The sequence below is a fragment of the Triticum aestivum genome, chromosome 6B (genome assembly GCF_018294505.1).
Source record: "Triticum aestivum cultivar Chinese Spring chromosome 6B, IWGSC CS RefSeq v2.1, whole genome shotgun sequence".
Classification (NCBI taxonomy): Eukaryota; Viridiplantae; Streptophyta; class Magnoliopsida; order Poales; family Poaceae; genus Triticum; species Triticum aestivum.
The window spans coordinates 105387101-105407790 of NC_057810.1; the positions used below are offsets into that span (position 1 = coordinate 105387101).

A 20690-nucleotide genomic window follows, 5' to 3' on the forward strand; every position below is an offset into this window, starting at 1 on the left:
CAGGGGTAGTCCGCACATGAAATGGCGACACACTTAACAGGTCCCCTTTGGCCGACATGTGGCTCATCCACCATCTTGTTCCACGTGCGATGGACCAAATTACAGTTCGGAGTAGCGGTTGGACTTGGAGGCACCCCAGTCGTAGCGCCTTAGTAGTAGTAAATGAGCGATGGGGGGTCAAATCACAAAGCCCTACCTTTCCCGCATTAAATTGGGCGGACGAAGCAACCATCATTTCACTCTAGGGCGCAAGAGCATAAAGAAAAGAGAAAACCAATGATGCGTGTGGTAGCTACCTAGGGCACCCTAGGGTAGCGGCCTCCACTACAAATCCTTTTTTCGAAAGCGCATCCACTACAAATCCGCTCCTCCCTCGTCCTCTTGAAGAAAACCCGATGATGCGTGCGGTGGTAGGGTTTGTAGGAGTACTACGGCATGCGGGGCCATGTCGTAGTAAACATGAGAGGGACTGAGTTCAAGTCGACGGCTTAATATGTGTGGGCAGCATTTTGGGTTCGGGGACCAGTGGAGATATACGTACAAAAAATTGTGGACGTAGGTTCGACCGAAAGGCAATGATGCATGGGCCCTACATTTTGATATACCCGCGGCCGCGTATAATTTGCTACTCTACAAAAAACTAGTAAGGTACACATGCATTAAACGCATGAGATTTCGAAACCAAATTATAAATAAATACACACTATAGCATGTAAAGCTTTGAGTCATATATGCATGATGTAGATGTTCATTTAGTTGTTATAGTTCATCTCATTCAAAATCAATTAGTTTTATAAAAAGGTTAAGATTCATGGGATTGTGCATTGTAAAGCATAAAGTAAAAAAACAAATAATGGCAATTCATTTAGAAAAAAAATTGAACAATTATGATACGGAAGATTTTAGAACAAAGGAGAAGTGCTTGCATTATGCTTAAGTTCAACCATGGAGTCTTCTAGATTGTACATGTGGCAGAATCTGGTGGAATCTTGATGATATCCAATGGCCAGTAGTGCTCAGATTTGCCATCTCTGCACTGTCAGATTAGCTTCATCCAACGACCATCTTTCAAAGTTATTCGCACACTATATAGGGGTATAGATAATGCATATCTATAACTACTGGGAAGTGAGTGTATGCTTAAAATGAAAAAAATGTAATACTCCCTCCATCTAGGTGTATAAGTCATCTTAGGTTTTTTTGCTAGTTAATAGCATTCCATGCAATGAATTAACCACTGCATGTCATGTTTGAAAGTCTCAAGCCATTGAAAGCATGCACGGCCCACATCTCTTATTGGTTGATATGTCACGAAACAAGAAACAAGGAGGGAGTTAATGTACCGTGCCTAAGTGTTTTGCGATTATTTGGTTTTCGGAAGATGACTTATACACCTAGACAGAGGAAGTACAAAGAGAAAAAATGAATTGCAGTTAAAAGAATGACATTTCTAGCAAAAATGTGAATGTGAACTACATATGTGTGCACGTGACCAGCACATACATTGTCAATACAAAATTTAATGCAAGAAATAACTTATGAGTAACATGCACGAATTGATGATGTGGTGTTTGCATGCATAGAGTACAAAAACAATGTGATTTATGACTTGCATGCATGACGTGTTCTTGTGCGATAGTTGCATGTCTACGAAAAAAGCTACTAGTGGGTTGTACTAGCTATTTAGGAATAGAAGATGTATACATGGAAGTTGTAGGGAAAAAGATGACATGTATCTCAATTCCTATGAGTAGGGATTGGAAAAGAGATGTCATTTGATTCACATCATAGGAACTTTTCTATTGAATCTAGAGAACACATGTATCTCAATTCCTATGAGGAGGGATTAGAAAAGAGATGTCATTTGGTTCGCATCAATGGGAGCACTAGTCGCCAACCCGTGCATTCGCACGGGCTAGTTACCTAATATTTTCTTTCACTCTATGTTACAAACAATACCATCTTTCTAAAAAACTGCTATATTCATATGTTTCTGAATCATGTACTTTCAGAATCATGGAAATTTGCAATTAAGGCTTGCATATAAGACATTGATGAATTCATCTTCTAAACCAAACTAATATGGTTTCCGATGTATCACCTTATTTGACCAAAGTTTACTATATGAGGATTCAATCATGTGTGAACAATTTCCCTAATCAGAAGTTTGTTGTTGGTCTCATCGGGGGAGATTGTAGAGCAACCTAATACACTACTCATTTCCTTATCTTACGCATAGGCTGCGATGTTTTATACATGTAACTTTTTAAATATGTTTAAACATAAAAAATTCTGGATAGTGGAGTAATCTGGTTTCTATTTCCATTTTCTTGCAAAAAGAACTTGAATAATATATGGTAATGCAATTAGCATAGTAGAATTTTTATGCAGCATCTTGTACCAAATAGATGGAAGATATGAAATGTGCAGGTCAACTTCTCCAAAACTTTGACTATTCATATATAGAGAAGTTTTCAAAATGGTCTAGTGATAAGAGGTAGTAGTGTAGAAATTTCATGAAAATAGTTTTCTCATATCATAACCTTATAATGCTTTTGATGATTTATGTTCTTAATACCAAGAATCAAAATCAAAGCTTTATTATGGTGCCCATTTATGTTAAAAAGGTATTTAAATATTCTACTTGAAATATAACATTACTCACCCTGTAATAACTAATTAGCTTTTTGTCGAAGTTCTCCTAAGACTGAATATTGTTTATAATTTTATATACGCATATATTCCCTTGCAAAAATATTTAATATACGTTGGTATTTAAAAAAGGACAAATACGATTAATAAGTAAGGAATTTGACTGTTATTTAGAGACATTATAACCGAGCATTTTTCCAGCGCTTCCATGCCATCAGCACTCGTAGCCGTCCGATCATCACTTGGGGAGTTTGTTGGCCATCCGATTGTCTCTCGATCCCACGTTCGCTCGCTTTGACATGAGAGCGATCACCTTTGCTGGGCCGCTGCTCTGGTGACATTTTTGGGCCTCTGGTATTAAATTGGGCCCAATGAGTCAACCTTCTATGTACTACAGGGTCTGCTCCGCGTCTTCGTAGCCCCACTAACTTCCCCTCCCCTCCCCTCACCGCACCAGGACGCGCTCCACACCCCCGACCCGGTGCGCCGCCGCTGTCGTCGTTGCCGCAGAGAGAGGAAGGGAGTGATGACAATGTTAACGGCGGGCCAAACGGATCGCCAAGCACATCATGCGGAGTGGTGTTGCTCCGATCGATGCCCTTCTACACCGAACCTCCAAATCTCACACGAAAAAAAGGGGATCTTGGCGATGGCGGCGGCCGGCGTCACTTCCTCCATCCTCTAGGTCTGTGTGCATCTGCTCCTTCTGTGCATCTCCTATTTTCTACGAGGCGCTTGCTCGATCTGGTCTTCGAGATGGTCGAATGGGAGAGGACATGAGAGGCTGAGCAGTATGGGCGTCGCTGTCGTGCAGGAAGATGTTGTTTCCGAGCCTGCCGCCGCCGCCCCCACGCTGGAAGAGGCGTCCTCAGAGGCTTCCAAGGCTGACGGCGGCCACAAGAGAAAGCTCAAGGAGGCCGACGCAGTCGCGGAGGCCAACGGCGCCTGGGAGGACGCCAACCGACCGCATGTGGAAGGCAAACCACAGGTTAATGGGTTAATCTCTACAACACCCCACCCCTCTCTATCCACGTGTGTATTGTACCTAGGATTTAGTGTCACAAACCAGTAAGACCAAGCCTGTAGGCGGACTTGGTAATGCTGATGACCTTTTTGAACATATGTTCATGGACAACTTGAACCTCCCATACCAAATAAATAAATGGGCATGTACACTATTATGATTTGTCATGTGCGGAAATTTTCAAGCCTAATTTGTCAAAGAATGGAGATCTCACCTGATCCATAAGGAGCAAACCCCACTCTCTGTTCCAGATTTCTTCAATAGTTTTAGCTGAATCTTCAGATAGTTTGCCCCCAAATGCCACCATCTTATATATGTAGTCACAACAACACCAACCATCCCTCGAAATTTCTCTTTTTATGTGATGTAAAATGGCTGATATGTTCATCTCTTATAGTTGACCAGAGCTTGAACTGGAATGCTCATTGATCAGTAGATACAACATTTGTGACTAAGCATAGATATTCTTCTTAATACGACAAGCTGTAGATACATCGACCAAGGACATACCAGCACCACAAGGCCTGACCTTGCTCTGGCTGCAAAATCATGGCAAAAATTGTGCAGAAAAGGAGAAGAAGCAGCAGCTGATACTCTGCAGATACTTGGGAACAATAGATGCAATCCATTTCAGTGTATGTCACTGAGTTCCAAAACTAACAATTAACCAGTGAACCCAGGGAGTACATTTTCTAGCTAACGCCAAAAGAAGTGAGACTGTCCCTATATTTTTGCTTAAATTTAACAGATTATTTAGTGACGAATTTGGTAGAAATCAATAAACCCAAAAGAATGCTAATGAACCTGAAAATATCCATTGGACAAAAAATGCATTCTTCTAGCCACTAGCCTACAAGTTAGAGATCATACTTTTGTTTGCGGAGCAAATGCGCTGAGACAACCTGCAAATGAGCTCAAGTGCAAAAAAAAATTAAATTACAAAAGATGCAGATCTTCTTTCAGATGCCATGACTCGTCCGGTGGAATTGTTTGCAAGTCATCTGAGTATTGACAAGGCTGAGCAGCTTATTAAGAGTGTATCTCTGAGGTATGCTAAGGGTATCGGTTTGCAGTAGTTCACTTTAGATGCATTTCTATCTGTGAAGTTATGTCTCTAAGGTTCCATCAATACATCTATTGCAGGTTGAGTTGGAGGTTCCCCTACCTTGACAGCCAAAGGTTTTGGGTCCAGACAGTCAGGTTCAGAACAGTTTGAGAGTGGAGGCTTGCCAGTATCCAGTTTCTTCTACCTCATCATGCATGTTCTCGGGCTCCCCCAACCTCGACCTTCACGTTGAGCGGTGCTGCCCCTCTAATGGCCAGTTGAAGCGGCAACCCCAGGCACGCAGCCGTCAAGATAGCGACCATGGTTCCGCCCTTTAACCATCCCTGGGCGTGACGTCCTCTCTAGGTTCAAGGAGGAGCGAGTAGGAGGACATGAAGTAACGCTCATATATTGTGTGTATCTTCCACTTTATGATTCCAAATCAGATAACCCTGCCAAGGTCAGTACTACTTTTTGTTGTTTCTTGTTATCAATATTCTGTGTGTCGCTTCTAAAATGTCAATTACCAACTGTTCTCCATATATGTAGTCTTCCAGTTCTATGATATCCTGTGCTCAGTTAGTACATAAATATTCAGAAATAGTTCAATGCACAATTCAAGATTAAGTTTTGCTTTTAGCTGTTTGGTGAAGTTGAACTAAAAACATAATTAGCATTTTTCTTCATGTGCTCATCATGAGCCTTTAATTCGGATGTTGTACTGACATGTAAACTTCTTTCAATAGCTGTGGTGTGTACGGATACTAATATATATCATCTCTCTTTTATTCCTTCCCTTTTATAGGTCAGCTTAGAGGTTAATGTGATCTGTAAATCAAGCATAGCAAAAATACTGGCCAAGAAAGATGTCTTATCTCCAGTCTTTAATTTAAACGTCACATTTAGACTTCCTGCCATAACTCTGCTGTGTAGTGATACTGATATGTATCCTCTCTTTCCTGCCTCCCTTTTTAGTTTTTTTGTGATATGTTTGGAGGCTAAAGTAATTTGTATACGATCGCTAGATCACTAACCCAGGAAGCTACATTGACTGATCAAACATGCTAATTACTGGACGGTCAATGACTGAATAAACATCACCAGTAATCTTAACAACTCTCCAGAATAAAGGGGGACAACTTCTTTGTTCATATTCAGATACTGAATGAATTTTTATGTTTGCATCGTTGCGAATTACTATGTACTACGCTTGGATGGTAAACCAGCCTCCGGTAACTGGATATATACAAAGTGTGACTATCTACATATGATATGAATGGAATCTTGAAGCAAAGAAATGAGAAGAAGTAATGCAACCATGTTTTTTTACTACAAATATCTAAAAACTGGTGCAACAAAAGAAATCCCTGATTGGCCGAGCACTCCATGATCGAGGGTATCAATTGTTATGATGGTGATCACTGATCACAATAAACTTCCATTTTACAAAATCAAACCACTGCTGTGGATATAGCAAGCAAAAAGAACTTCAGCAATAAAAATTCAGTATTTGACACAGTCCCGACGGTCGCTCGTAGACGATTACTTCCCGTTAAGAGCATGCTCGCAGTCATCTAATGGGCTGATTTCTTTCCGGCCATACATAGACTACACACGTGTACAGGCTAGGTTGATTCAACCAAGCACGTCACAAGTCTACGGTGAAGAAAAATATGTCCCTGTGTTGTGTGCAAGTGTTTTGCAAATGGTCGAAGGGATAAGCATCATATACCTGCGCCTCCATGCGGAATCAATCCAGCAGCCAGCTGCTACTTTCTGTAAGTCTGTGAATTTGGCCATATCTTTTCTCAAGAAGTAATGCAAACTTAATTGTTTTTTACTTCAAATATCAAAATACGGGTGCAATAAATCAAACCTCTGGTTGGCTGAGCACTCCATGGTCGAGGTTATCGATTATTTTGACAGTGACCACAATAACTACCTAATTTCAAAATGCAACTACCATGCATATATCGTTCAAAAAAATTCAGCAATAAAATTCAGTAATAGATCAAGATGGCAACGGGGATGAAACCCATCGGGTTTTGCCTTCCCAAACCCATCCCCGCGAGAAAATCGTAAACCCATCCCCGTCCCCGTCATCACGCGTGGGGCTAGATTTTCGCCCGTCCCCTAACCTCATCGGGTTTTCTAAACCCACGGGGAAATCGACATATATAAGGAAACATCCTTAGATTCAGGCACACTACCTGTAACTAAATGTACGATTGTAGTTTCTGTTCACGGTGTCATCAATGAATAAATTAACCTATCAAAAAGAATAAAAATAAAATTATTAGCTTTGGTGTCTAATTTTGGACATGATGGGAATAGCAATTTGGACTCTACTATATGTATTTCTTGCAAGTCTACTAAAACAGTAGCAATTTGTACATGTATCCTGCAATATGATGATCAGAAAAAACACACTGCATATTATTTGTACATTCTGAATCCATTTTGTTTCTTTCTTGCAAGAGTGTACTAGCTTCAACTTAACTTCTGAAACTTTCATGAAAAAAACCCATATACTAGAGTCTAAACCAAACTTTCATGAAACTTAAATTCTACGGGAGAGACGGAGATGAGGGCTCGAGCGAGGGGGGAAGGAGCGAGTGATATTGGCCACCCAGCGAGGGGTTGGTTTGGCTTTCGGCGCTGGGGGTGAGGGGCTCGGTAGCTTTGGGTGGGGCCGCGCCGGATCTGTGCTTGGTAAAAAAAATGTATTTTGCCGGGTTTGGTGGGTTTCGGGTTCGGGGACTACCGAAACGGGTGCAAACCCATGAAACGTGTCGGGTTGTATAATGTGCCCAACAACAACCCCGCGGGGATGAAAAGACGCCCATCCCCGTCCCCTAATAGGGTAAAAACCCGCGGGGATGCGGGTTTCGGGGCACCATTGCCATCTTGAGTAATAGACGGATGCCACATGAGCCTATAATAAATGATATAAAGTAGAGATGCATGTAAATATGTATCCTTGGGATAAGTAAGATGTGCCAGTTCGGACGAGCAAAATGTGATGGATTAAGTTGGAGTGTTTCCTTAAAACTCCTCTAAATCGTAATCAAAGATAAAAACCTGAGTTCTTTCTGGTCTTACATATAGTCCACACACGTACAGGCAAGCTTCATTGAACCAAGCACATCCGAGTCCATTGCAAATAAAATTATGTCCTCTTCTACGTGTGTTTTGCAGAACGGATCGAAGGCATTAGCTTCATATACCTGCGTCTGATGCTTGAATTGATCCTGCAGCCTGCTAACTTCTGTACGTGCGCGAATTCGGCTGTATATCTTCATCTCCTTGCAACACCAATCGGCTCAGAAGAAATCGAGCTTGCCTCGTACATGTATATCGCCAGAAAGCACTTGGCAGCTGTCGGGCCCGCTACAACATTGGATGACTGATTTGATACTGGACACTGCAGCTTTGATAATTGGCAACCAAAGTGACACTTATTATCAAGCTTGGGGAGGAGGTGGATGTTGAGGGCATGCATGGATGCGTATTTGGCTGTACGCCTACACAGGCATAGAGGAAAATCAATTGGCAACAACAGACCTAGCCTCAGTTTTGTCCTATTGACGGATGTTCTGGACGTGATGCACAGGAGGCATGACAGTAAAGAAAACAACATAGACGTAGTATTCATAGCAATTAGTGTGGTCGAAAAGAGTTTGATCGAGATGAGGAAACCTATTTTGATGCAATAAGATCTCTGAGCACACCTGATCCATGCAGCAACTTGATTGCTTCAGCTTGAGCAAGACGAAGAACATTTTTCTATGTGAGAAGACGGGAGAGACGATGGACTCCATGGGAGAAAAGGGAGAAACAATTTAAATGACGCAAGATTGCATGGGAAGCGGAAGAAACCAATAACATCTATGAGCACAACTGATCAATGCCGCAACCTGTTTGTTTGAGCTTGACAGAGACGATGGCCTTTTTTGTATGGGAGAAGAGAGACGATGGACTCCATGGGACTGCATGGACGTCCTGGGAGTATAGTTGGAGATTGCTTAGGTTGTTGCTTTTTCTAGGGAGAGGAAGTGGTCGTGGTGGTCTACATAGATTGAGATGAGAGTTTTTCTCCTTAAAAATAGACGTGTAGTTTTAGATAGATTTTTTAGGAAGTTGTAGATAGATAGATTTAGCAGTTTTATTACTTCTATTTTTACGGAGAAAAGACTATGGGCCTTTGGAGCAGTTTTTTATTCTAAGGATTTTATAGATTTATCTTTTTTTTGCGAGTAATTTATAGATTGATCTACACCGTAATAATTCGGTCCCATCAGATAAACGGCTCATAAATTTTGATTAATGTGGGAATTTCAGCACAACTGATCCATGCCGCAACCTGCTTGTTTGAGCTCCTGATCCATGGCGCAACCTGTTTGTTTGAGCTTGACAGAGACGATGGCCTTTTTTGTATGGGAGAAGAAGAGAGACGATGGACTCCATGGAACTGCATGGACGTCCTGGGAGTATAGATGGAGATTCCTTAGGTTGTTGCTTTTTCTAGGGAGAGGAAGTGGTCGTGGTGGTCTACATAGATTGAGATGAGAGTTTTTCTCCTTAAAAATAGATGTGCAATTGTAGATAGATTTTGAACGCCGATAAGTGCCACACGTGTGGGCGTTAGGGGGTCTGCCATAAATTTTGTGTGATGTATAAGAGGAACAGCCCACACACCTACGTGTGGGCAAAACTAGTAATGCCCACACACCTCTTTTTTTCCCTCCCGATCCTTCTCACATGTATGCGTGTGGGCAAAGTAGATAACGCACACACGCCCCGTATGTCAGGCCTCGTACCTCGTGGCCCCGCACGCCCCGCGTGACAGTAACCGCGCGTCCCGCAGTTGCCATGGTCCAGACCCTCGTCCATGTTCGTTTAACTGTAGTTGCCACGTAGCTGGACTTCGGTTGCCATGTCGGACAACTACAGTTGCCATGGTTGCTCAACTACAGTTGCTCTGTATGGTCTGGTCTACTGCAGTTGCCATGATTTCAAAATTTTAGGAGTTGCCACCCAGTAACACTAGGCAGTTGCCATGTAGCACTACAAAAAGGCATGGCAAAAAAATATGTTTGGGCAAAAGAGAGAGTTGTCATGTGCTCACAAGCACGCTAGGGCAGTTGCCATGTAAAGAGAAAGAGTTGCCATCTGCTTACGTGCACGCTAGGGCAGTTGCCATGTACCATGCAAAAACACATGGCAATGTTTTGGCAACTCCGGCGAAAGAGAGTTGCCATCTGCTTACAAGCAAAGGTAGGGCAGTTGCCATGTACCCTGTAGAAACACATGGCAACTGCCAGCTTTGGGTGTGGGAGATGAGACGAGCGTGTGGGCGAGAAGGCAAATGCCCACACATCAGCCTTGTGCGTTAGTGAAAAGTGGCCTGTGGGTGAACTGTTGAACGCCCACACACCGGCCTCTCATGTGTGGTGAAACGGCCGTGTGGGCGACCGGGTGAATGCCCACACACCAGCCCAGTCCTACGTGGCACTAAAAACATGCCAAGATTCGTGCGCTCACAAATGGACGCGGATTTTCTTAACAAGCGTATGGGCGAGATGCAAACGCCCACACGTGTGGGCGTTAGTGTTTTCGTAGACTTTTTAGGAAGTTGTAGATAGATAGATTTAGCAGTTTTATTACTTCTATTTTTACCGAGAAAAGACTATGAGCCTTTGGAGCAGTTTTTTATTCTAAGGATTTTATAGATTGATCTTTTTTTTGCGAGTAATTTATAAATTGATCTACACCGTAATAATACGGTCCCACCACCAGATAAACGGCTCATAAATTCTGATTAATATGGTAATTTATTGGAAGTCAAGAATTATTCTAAGGATTTTATAGATTGATCTTTTTTTGCGAGTAATTTATAGATTGATCTACACCATAATAATTCGGTCCCACGAGATAAACGGCTCGTAAATTTTGATTAATGTGGGAATTTATTGGAAGTCAAGAATTAGTATAGGTATAGATAGATAGATATAGATAGATAGATAGATAGGAATCCATTCATATGAACCAAGTGGCTCTAAATCTATAAAAATGATATCATGTTTATTTCCTTTGAAATGTGGAGTATATGATTCTATTCCTATGAACCAATTGGCTCTAAAAGAAAAATTCCTATACAAATCATATCATATAAATTTCCTATGATATTCCTCGACACCAAAGGATGGTTGAAATTGCTGCAGATAATACGACGGTCTTTCTTTGTAGACTCCTCCCCCATCTTTATAGTTACCTCTCGAAGATGAATGAAATGATATATACTGGATATTCTATATGTGCATTTTGGTACAAGAAAACTCGGTAAAAGTTTGCGAGGTTCGAATTTTCAATAAAGCTATATGCACTGCATTTTGGAACAGAGGGAGGAGTATACGACAATTGCTAACACTCACGTGGAAGATTTGTGTGTAGGAGGAGTGGTTGTTCTGTTAAATGACATGACAAAACTGACACTGTCGGATGCCGATCTAACGGTTCTTACGGCGTTCGTCAAAAAACGGTTTGTGGCGAACATTTGTCGGATAATGATTTACGGACACATGCATTACATTAATACGTGCCGCCTCTCTCTCTCACGCACACACGCACCCTCACGAGTCACGACTCTTCGAGTCCTCTCGCACCCACCGTCTATCTGCAGGTAGACATCACACACATATGTGCTCTTCACACCTTACCCCCGGAACTTCTAAAAAACAGAAGACGTCGCGCACCTTTTATTTTAGCTCACACGTCTCACACTTACACTATTACTCTTGTGGCGAAAGTTCTTTGGGCATACTAGTATATTGTACTCTCACGAAGAGAAGCGGTGCACGCACACACTAGTTCTCTCACACCCACTCGCGGGTACATGTAGGAGCGCATTTTTTTGAAGATGGTACGACAAAATCACTCCACTATATATATAAGCAGGAGCCTTAGCGCTTGCTTTACTAGGGTTCCTCTCTTTCACTCTCTCATGCTCTCCAGATCTAAGCAAGACATAGGTGGCCACACTCTCTCTTTGCTCACTGCTGGTCACAAATCCGGCCGGACCACCTCGACCGGGGCAGGAGTGTAGGTGCATCGTTCACGCTGTCTTCGGTGGTGAGGGAGGAGACCAACGGCTGCCCGTGTGTCCCGCTCAGCGGCCGTGCCATTCTCTCCGAGAGAGTGCCGGCTTGGGAGGGGCTCTGACCCCTTCTTCCACCCTGCAGTATCGTGGCCAAGATGCGTGTGGATCTTTTTCTACTTCCGTCGACTATTCCAAAGCCACCTAAACTTTTACTACTATTAGAGGTAAAGCTAGTTCATACAGTCGAATCTAATAGTTAGTTCAAACATGGAAGAAAGTGGGAAAGCTGTAGCATGAATCTTGGACTTGGTTCTAAGAGGAAAGGGGGGAAAGTAGTAGATACTGGCTACCCAACCGGTCTGTTGGTTGAAAAGGCGAAGAAAGCATGGTGGATGGCGAAGGGTGGGGGAAGTGGACCTGTCTCTTGGTTGAAAAAGGAAAGAAAGTGAGGGGTGTTGGACGACAACACAAATGAGAATGAGCATGTCTAGATTTCCTGTGCTCACATAGGAAAATGTCGTCGAGGAGATAAAAGATGGGACAAATGCAGACATGCTGCCTGAGTGTTTGCCGCTCATGGCAACCGCATTTGCCTTGCCACTTTATGCCCCTGCTGTCCCTACGCCCATATCGCTACCGTTAATGTAAAATCACATGAAGCATTAAGCAACGCCACCTAATGTCACTATAAGTAATGGTCTAGTGCCGTCGATAAATTGAAGCAATGCCACCACCATTTCATGAAGTGCTTCCGTATTGCTTTATTTCCCATGAATTGTGTTTTTGCAGTTACACTTAAATCTCACACCGCTAAGATTGCTCCATCCCAGTGGAACTGCACAAATTTGATTGCACATTTACTGACCATGTGCTACCCTCATGACAGTAATACTAATGCTATTGTTCTGCATGTTAATCTAGTGGCAGTGTTGATGTGATGTGATGCTACTTACTTAAGGACACTTTCCTACTATCAATCTAGTGCCAATTATAACACAATAGATGATGTTGTTAATCATACACCACTGCAAATATATGTCACTGTTTAAATAACCGTATTTTGTATTTTCGCAAACAGGGATGTCTGTCTCCATATCGTTTCTATCCGCGCAATCAAAAGTACACACCTTAGTTTTAGTACAACTGCACAAAATGAGATCGCTATTCCTAGTTGCCGTCCTCTAACCACTAGTGTTCCAGGTATTCCTACAATGGTATTAACTAGGTAGAATGACCAAAGCAATCTAAAAGAAGCTGCTTCATATGTTTTACTTCCTGATGGCTATTCCTAATGTACTTTCTACCAGTTCATCCATGGAACGAGACCTAGCTTGCACGGCTGCATGGAGGTTTTTGGGCTGCTGTCGGCCCTCGTTATGATGTGCGAAGGCTACCTCGGGATTCTCCCCACACTAGAGCTGTGGGGGGAGTGCTTCTACAGCAAACTCGGCGTCACCGCCAAGGACGAGGCAGCCGAGTGCGGCGCCTTCGTCGCTGTGCGGCGCCAAGGAGCCGGTAATGTCAGGACCCCGATCCTAAGTCACACCGATCTAGCATGTAACACATCATATCACTTTGCGGCCTCACGCACGGTATTCCCACGGGTGCCACCTTACCTGGCCCGGGACCGTTTGCGCCTTTTGGCTCACGTATATGATAATGTCGCTAGCATCCATATGACAAAGAACCCGGGCTGACATGGCTAGTCGTGAACCCAAAGTGGCACTAACTTACAGGGACAGGCATCCATGACCCAGCATCGAACGTGTCGGTCATTAGCGAGTGAATCCAGGCTGTAGCACTGGGCTAGCAGGACTCCGGTGAACCGGGCTGTAGCGGGCTAACAGGACTCCGGTATTCATCGCGTGACATTTCCCCGAAGGGACAGACACAGGAACGAAGAAGGACACATGCCGGCCAGCCTAAGTGTTCCGGAGCAGTAGCAAGCTACCATGGCTCAGTGGAGGCACTAGGAGACATTTCCCGGTAAGAGAGGCTACTAAGGATAAACAACTAGATAGTCAGATCCCACACATACCAAGCATTTCAATAACATACACACCATATGCTCGATATGTGCAATACAACATGGCATCACAAAATGACTCTACGACTCAAGTAGTTTATCCAATAGGCTCCGAGGAGCGAGATATTACAAACATGGGTCTCATGACCCAACATTCAGAGCATACAAATCAAAACACAAGCGGAAGCTATCATGTCTGAGTACAGACATCTATAAATGAAAAAGGCTGAGAAGCCTGACTATCTACCAGATCCTGCCGAGGGCACAAGATCGTAGCTGAGGTAACAAGCTAAACGTCGAAGTCCACACGGAACTACTAGCGAGACCGAAGTCTCTCTGCAAAAACATAAATTAAGCAACGTGAGTACAAATGTACCCAACAAGACTTACATCAGAACTAACTACATATGCATCATTATCAACAAAGGGGATGGTGGGGTTTAACTGCAGCAAGCCAGCTTTGACTCGGTGGCTATCCTGAACTACGACTGCAAGTAACTCTTTGAGGTGGCGCACACGAGTCCACATATTCACCATATCAATACACCACTATGGATCCGCTCCCGTCTCCCTGCGAGAACGCCAACCATAGCACTCACGCTTATCTTGCGTATTTTAGAGTATCCACTTTCACTTGTCTATGAACTGATATAAGCAACCCAGAAGTCCTTTACCACGGACACGGCTATTCGAATAGATGATATTAACCCTGCAGGGGTGTACTTCTTCATACATGTTTCCACCACTTAGCGTCTGCACACGACATGTGCTCGGCAGACTTCAAGCGAAAGCCGACGTGGGTGTAGACCACGACCTACCTAAACACTCAAGTCTCTAGTCCAGGTTTATCGCCTATTCGGGTTCCATCCATGAGGAGATCCGGCCGGAGTTTCGCTCACAGCCCCAAACGATGTGAACAGGGTTCCGTGACACCAAACGGGCGCGCGGTATACCCGGCCACGTGCCTACCGCATCACAGCCCACCCCTCCGTTCAGCGCTGCCCACGGCCTCCAGCATACTACAAACACCAGAAACTACTTGCAACTCCTGGACAGAGGACAAGGGTGATTAAGAAGTCGAGCGGGGTCATATTTCAGGGCCCAATGTATGGTAGTAGCTGAGTCATGGATCACAAACACAGAACTCAGTTCCTAAGGACGGCTTCAATGAGACAACCCACCATGTACTCCTACATGGCCTCTCACCGCTACCTTTACCAAATCGTGTTCACACACTTAGCTCTCAATGGTAGGACATGTTCACACACCTCTGATTCATTCCCGATGAATCAGACCTGACACAACTCTAAGCAATAGCAGGCATGACAAACAAGCAAGAATGAGTAGGCACAATAGGGCTCAAACAACTCCTACTCATGCTAGTGGGTTTCATCTATTTATTGTGGAATGACAGGTCATGCAGAGGATAAAGGGGTTCAGCTACCGCAGCAGGTAACAGATGAATCGTTGTTGTCCTAATGCAGTAAAAGAGAGCAGGAGCGAGAGAGTGGGATTTTATCAGAATGAACAAGGGGGTTTTGTTTGCCTGGCACTTCTGAAGATAACATTGAGTCTTCATCAGTGTCAACGATCACATCATCGGTACAACGTCTATCGAGGGGGAACAACACCGGCAAACACAGAAGAAACACGATCAACGCAATGCACAATATGATGCATGCTATGACATGGCAATATGAATGTGTTTTGAGCTAATGCAACTAGCAACAGATTAAATGAAGCTGGTTTGAATACAAGGTTCAAATTCCAACTCCATATGTGATTATTCAAGGCAATATGAATGTGTTTTGAGCTAATGCAACTAAACAGTAGTGATAAGTTGTTCTAACATGCATGGAAATGGTACAGATGGATTCCTTGAATTTTTCTGATAATTTTTCATATATAAATTATTTAATTTGGAGTTACGGTTGAATTTCTATGATTTTTAGAAGTTTATACAATTTTCTGGAATTTTCTGAATTTATTTTAAATCCTGAAAGAATTCATTGCGTCATCCTGACGCCAGCATGATGTCAGCGGGTCAACGGCCAGGTCCAGGTCAAACCTGACGTGTGGGGGTCCACACGTCAGTGACACAGGAACTAATCCCGGTCAAACCCAGCGCTGACTGGGGGGATTAGCCGCTAATGACAACGCCACGTCAGCAAGTGACGCCGGCGACCACGGCGACGGCGAGACCTCGCCGGAGTTGCTCGGGACGGTGCTACAGGGCACCGTTTTGCTCGGGGTTTGCGGCTACAGCGAGCTGGAAGACTCGCGCATCCAGTGATGGTGGCGGCAGCAGCTGCGGTGGTCGGGATCGACGGCGGCGACCAAATCGGCGGCGGCCGGAGTTCGGGTGCGGTCGGGTTCGGCGCTGCTGCTCACAAACGAGGGAGCTGAGGCGCTGGAGGGGCTCTACGGGTCGCGGCAAGCACAACGGGTGCACGCCCGTGACCAAATGGTCACCGGGGTTTCGCCGGAGTCGAGCTCGCGCGGCGGTGGTTTTCGGCCTTGATGGAATCGGCGGCCAGAGCGAGCAAAAGAGAACGGGGGTAGGGGTGAACGATGGCGGGGCTTACAGGGGGTCGATTGGAGGCCCAGCGGCTCGGGGGAGACATCGGAGGTGGCGAGCGGGCACCGGCGATCTCGGGCGGCCAGAGATGGGGAAGACGGCGTGGGCGGCGATGCAGGGCTCCCGCAGTCGAACGGGCTGGCGTAGACGATGGCGATTCTTCTGGGCTTATCGACAGGGCGAGGGGTGGCCGGTGGCCACGGTGGTTGCGAGCGACGTCGGCGGCGGCTCTCGGTCAGGGGGGGGAACAGAGGAGCAAGGGGGAGGGAGGTCCAAAGAGCGAGGGAGAAGTGAGAGGGGGTCGGGGAGGCGCGTGGCGTCACCGGGGCGTCGAGGAGGAGCCAGGCAGGCTGGGAGGGAGGAGGTGGCCGGGGCGCGTGGCCGCGCGCGCCACCGAGCAGCTTCGGGGCGAGGGGTAGGAAGACGACAGGGGGAGAAGCGGCGGTGGGCTGGGCCGCTGGAGGAGCTGGGCCGGCTGGGCTGAGAGGTGAGCGCCAGGTAAGTCTTCTCTCCTCTCTGCTTTTATTTCTATTTAACTCTGTTTTCTATTTAATTGCCACTGAATTCAAATTCAAACAAATTTGAAAACAGTGCCAAAACTCCCCTGGATAATTTTATGTCACTTAAGGTCTACTCCTCATAAACATAAAATATCTCAGGGCATTTGAAAATATATTCATTATATATTATGAATATAACTCCAAATTCAAATAAAATATTGATTTAAAATCAGAGCCCAAATAATTCCTTAGAAATGTCCCAAAATTTTGGTTTGATTTATAACTCTTGCCAAAATTGTCAGAGCTATTTCTAGGGCATTTTGGATTTACTGATTGCAATTTTAGGGTTTCTTGCCCCTTTATTAAAATGATTTCCGAGGCTTTCAATTTCCTCATTTCAACTTTCGGAATATAGACATGATGCACACATGAAGCTAGCCTAGAGCATTACCAGAAGCTAGGGATGTGACAACTCACCCCCACTAAACAAGAATCTCGACCCGAGATTCAAGTGTAGGGTAAGGTGAAGGGGGAACGCAAACTAGCACAATCTTCACGATCCAGGTTGCACTTCATAGGAACGTTGTTTCGATCACCATCTTTGTCTCGACGTCTTCCTCTGAGAACTCCAACTAACATGACAGCGAGAGGAAAGGAAAGACCCTAAAAGAATCGTTCTTCTCGAAGGTCGAACAACTCAGGATTAACTCTCGGAATGAGACATAGCAACATCTCTCGAGTTGAGAGACGAAGCACACCTCTAGAGGGATGGAGTGGAGCAGGTGACAAAGGTTCACTAGGTAGACAACAATTTCAGACTTAAGAATGTGGTGACCGGTTGTCAACGTAGCGAGGAGTTGAATTGCCATGATACCATAACGATGCACCTTAGGGAAGGTGACTCGTAGAAATATCCCCTTAAGTGGCAAAAAGAATTACCTTTGATTCAAAGATCATTGAAACTCTTTAAACCAGCCTAAGGCAATTCTCGAGCGATCGTTTGGAGGGGGTCGGTAGAATGGCATACTCGGACTTGGATGATGTGCATTACCTTGTTGAAGACAACATCATAGATGATTTTTTCTTATCACCGGAAATGGAAGAGACCCATGGTAGAATGGCACATTGGCGGTGCAAGATGGGAACAAAATGCAAATGCTGGGAATGATTCTGGTAACTAGGGAGAGGCTCAACAATAGAGAGTTATTCACTATTGGAATGGTTATAGCATAACCGAGGAAACTGAGAGCACTATACAGTTAATGCCGACGATCAAACCTAGCACTTGCGCGTGGTCTCAAGAACTTGAGCATTTCCATAATCATCAGGGTTTTACCAACATCCGTGTCAAGGATCCTGGCAACACATCATACTACCATGATGAATACCGGTGGAAGATGTAGATGCAAAGGAAGATAACACTTTCTCAGATTTCACCTTAACAAGGCCAAGGGGACGAAATCTGGATGATCGACCGAGAGACATTTAGCACTCCGCTTCTAATGTTCTCCTGGATGTGCTAGCGTAATCCACCCATAGATATGGTTTGATATCTAGAACATCAAGTAAAAAGGTCGGACTTCGGAACACAAAAATCCATAAGGAGTAGCTTATTGGAGTAAAACCCTACGAAATCCTTATGGGGAGGTGGCCAACTTCCTCAATCAAGATATTATAATAACAGGTCTTCCGGCTGGGTGTGTTGGCCACGACATCCACTTTACCGGTTTCCGAGGGACCGATAATATAGTTCTTGGGAAATGTTCCAAACCATCATATCTGCCTGAGATTCAGATCTGGTTGGTGTCAGGATATTCCAGACTCATCGAGTCTAGAAAGAAAAAAATGAAAGTTTGCAACACAAATCGACGAGATGACGTTGCGAGATTCTCGGGGAATGAACTACGATAGTAAGCTCCAAAACATGAGTTGGTTCTGCTACAAACATGTGAACACGCTGTCCCAGACAAACATGACCATGTGGTAGTCTTATAATAAAACACTACCGACTTCAGGTGGGGAACCATCAACGAGGATATCAAAATCCTTGCATAAGGCATGCTCTTAAGAAGGAACTTCTTCTCCTTGAACAAATCAATCAGTGGCTTGGTGTGCTCGGAACACATATGGAATGAAGGTTGCAAGTCTCCAAACCATCGAATACTTCGCACATATGCATGACTGACTTGGGATGATTCCAGAGGAAGCAAAACTAACTTTCTCAATTTCACGGCGGCAACTTTCACCAAATGCACGTGTATAAGAGGAAGTCACTCCTTTCATCAAACACATACTTCATGAGCTAGCATGAGGAAAATGCTTTCGAAAGTTTCCAACACTAACTTGTTGTCCAACAAGATCATGGAGGAGATAAGGATGTTGTCAATGGGCTCAACAACTATTCATCTGGGTTTCCTTTTAAAAGGAATTCCATAGTTAAGTGAACAAGTGATAGCATTGGTCAGACCCAAAAGATATAATGGTGTATGCTCGAGGGATCAACCACGAGTAAGACAACATTACGAATATCGTTGGTTCTGATTTGATTTGACGATAGCCCATACTCAATCAAGGGTTTGGGTAAGATAATAGATCCATCAATCGATCACAGGGACCAATCGATGAAGATATCATCTTTCTTCAACACACACTACACAAGAATATCCCTTTGGAACGAACTAAGTCAGGCAAGCTTTTATCTTCCAACTCTCCAAGTTGTTGTCTAGCTTAACCAACTAGCTCAGGGATATCTAACACAGATTCTTGGAGAAAGGGTGGTTCACAAGAAACCAACTTGATCACGAGCTCAACATAACAGTCAGGAAACAACCCGGTAACACTTCCAAGAAGATATTTGTAAAGTCACGAACCACCGATACGTTGCTACGATCGAGAACAATCTTGCTTTTCAGGGCAAGACGATATGATCAAATGAGCGAGGACTTGACAAAATCCTAACTCATCAATCGAAATGTGCACCAGGAAGATGGACAAGGTAGCACGATCAATCTTAGAATGATGATTCAAGAACCAACACGTTAAAAATGAGGTTATTGACCATTTAACTACCAAGCAACAAGGTTGCTAGGAGTATTGATTTCACTCGCCATGATTCACTTGTCGGCATTCCGGTTACAATAACATAGGAACCGAGAAATGAATAATGATGGAGAGAAATATCACTGTGTCAAGAATTCATAAGAGGGTGTGCAATTCTCACGATACTCTTGTGATGAAAGAGGGTGATACTCCGAGGTGGAACAGAACAAAAATTGGATTGACATTTTGATCTGTGGAATACAACTGCTTTGACCAAATCCTAGATATGGATGAGGTACTGGAGTTTGTTTCTCCTAGTCCTTCCGGAATAGAATGGCTTGACGGACCACAAGAGTAATAGGTATCGATGAACGATTGCACGCATACTCTTGACTATCAATTGATAGACGAGGGTCAGAGGACAACTAAAGAGGGACAACTCAAAGGAACATACGATTTTCTGAGTTGTGGATGCATGGATTAGCGTGTCGAACGAGTTCAACATATTTCTTCCGGACAATCCATGCGGAAAGGTAGAACTGGCAGAGTCACAATATATAATGGAGAACTCGTCGAGAGCACTCTGGTTGTGATTGTTCAGTTCAACGAGGAACTTCTGCCATAAGTAGTTCATGGTATTTGGAAGAAGGAGATACCACGGACTTCAAGGACTATCGCAAAGGTTACTAATATCCTAAAGGAACTAGCAACACTATCAACATGATGT

The 20690-nt window shown here is 44.1% G+C and overlaps 1 long non-coding RNA gene across 2 annotated transcripts; it reads left to right on the forward strand.

The window, feature by feature from the left end:
- Window positions 1–3080: 3080 nt before the first annotated feature.
- Window positions 3081–5878, forward strand: LOC123133679 (uncharacterized). 2 transcript variants are annotated; one of them, XR_006465346.1, is made up of 5 exons: window positions 3081–3337; window positions 3467–3640; window positions 4640–4724; window positions 4820–5181; window positions 5527–5878. It is a non-coding gene; the product is annotated as an uncharacterized lncRNA (long non-coding RNA). The 2 variants fall into 2 exon arrangements; XR_006465345.1 differs by having other exon boundaries at window positions 3467–4724.
- The last annotated feature ends 14812 nt before the right edge of the window (window positions 5879–20690 follow it).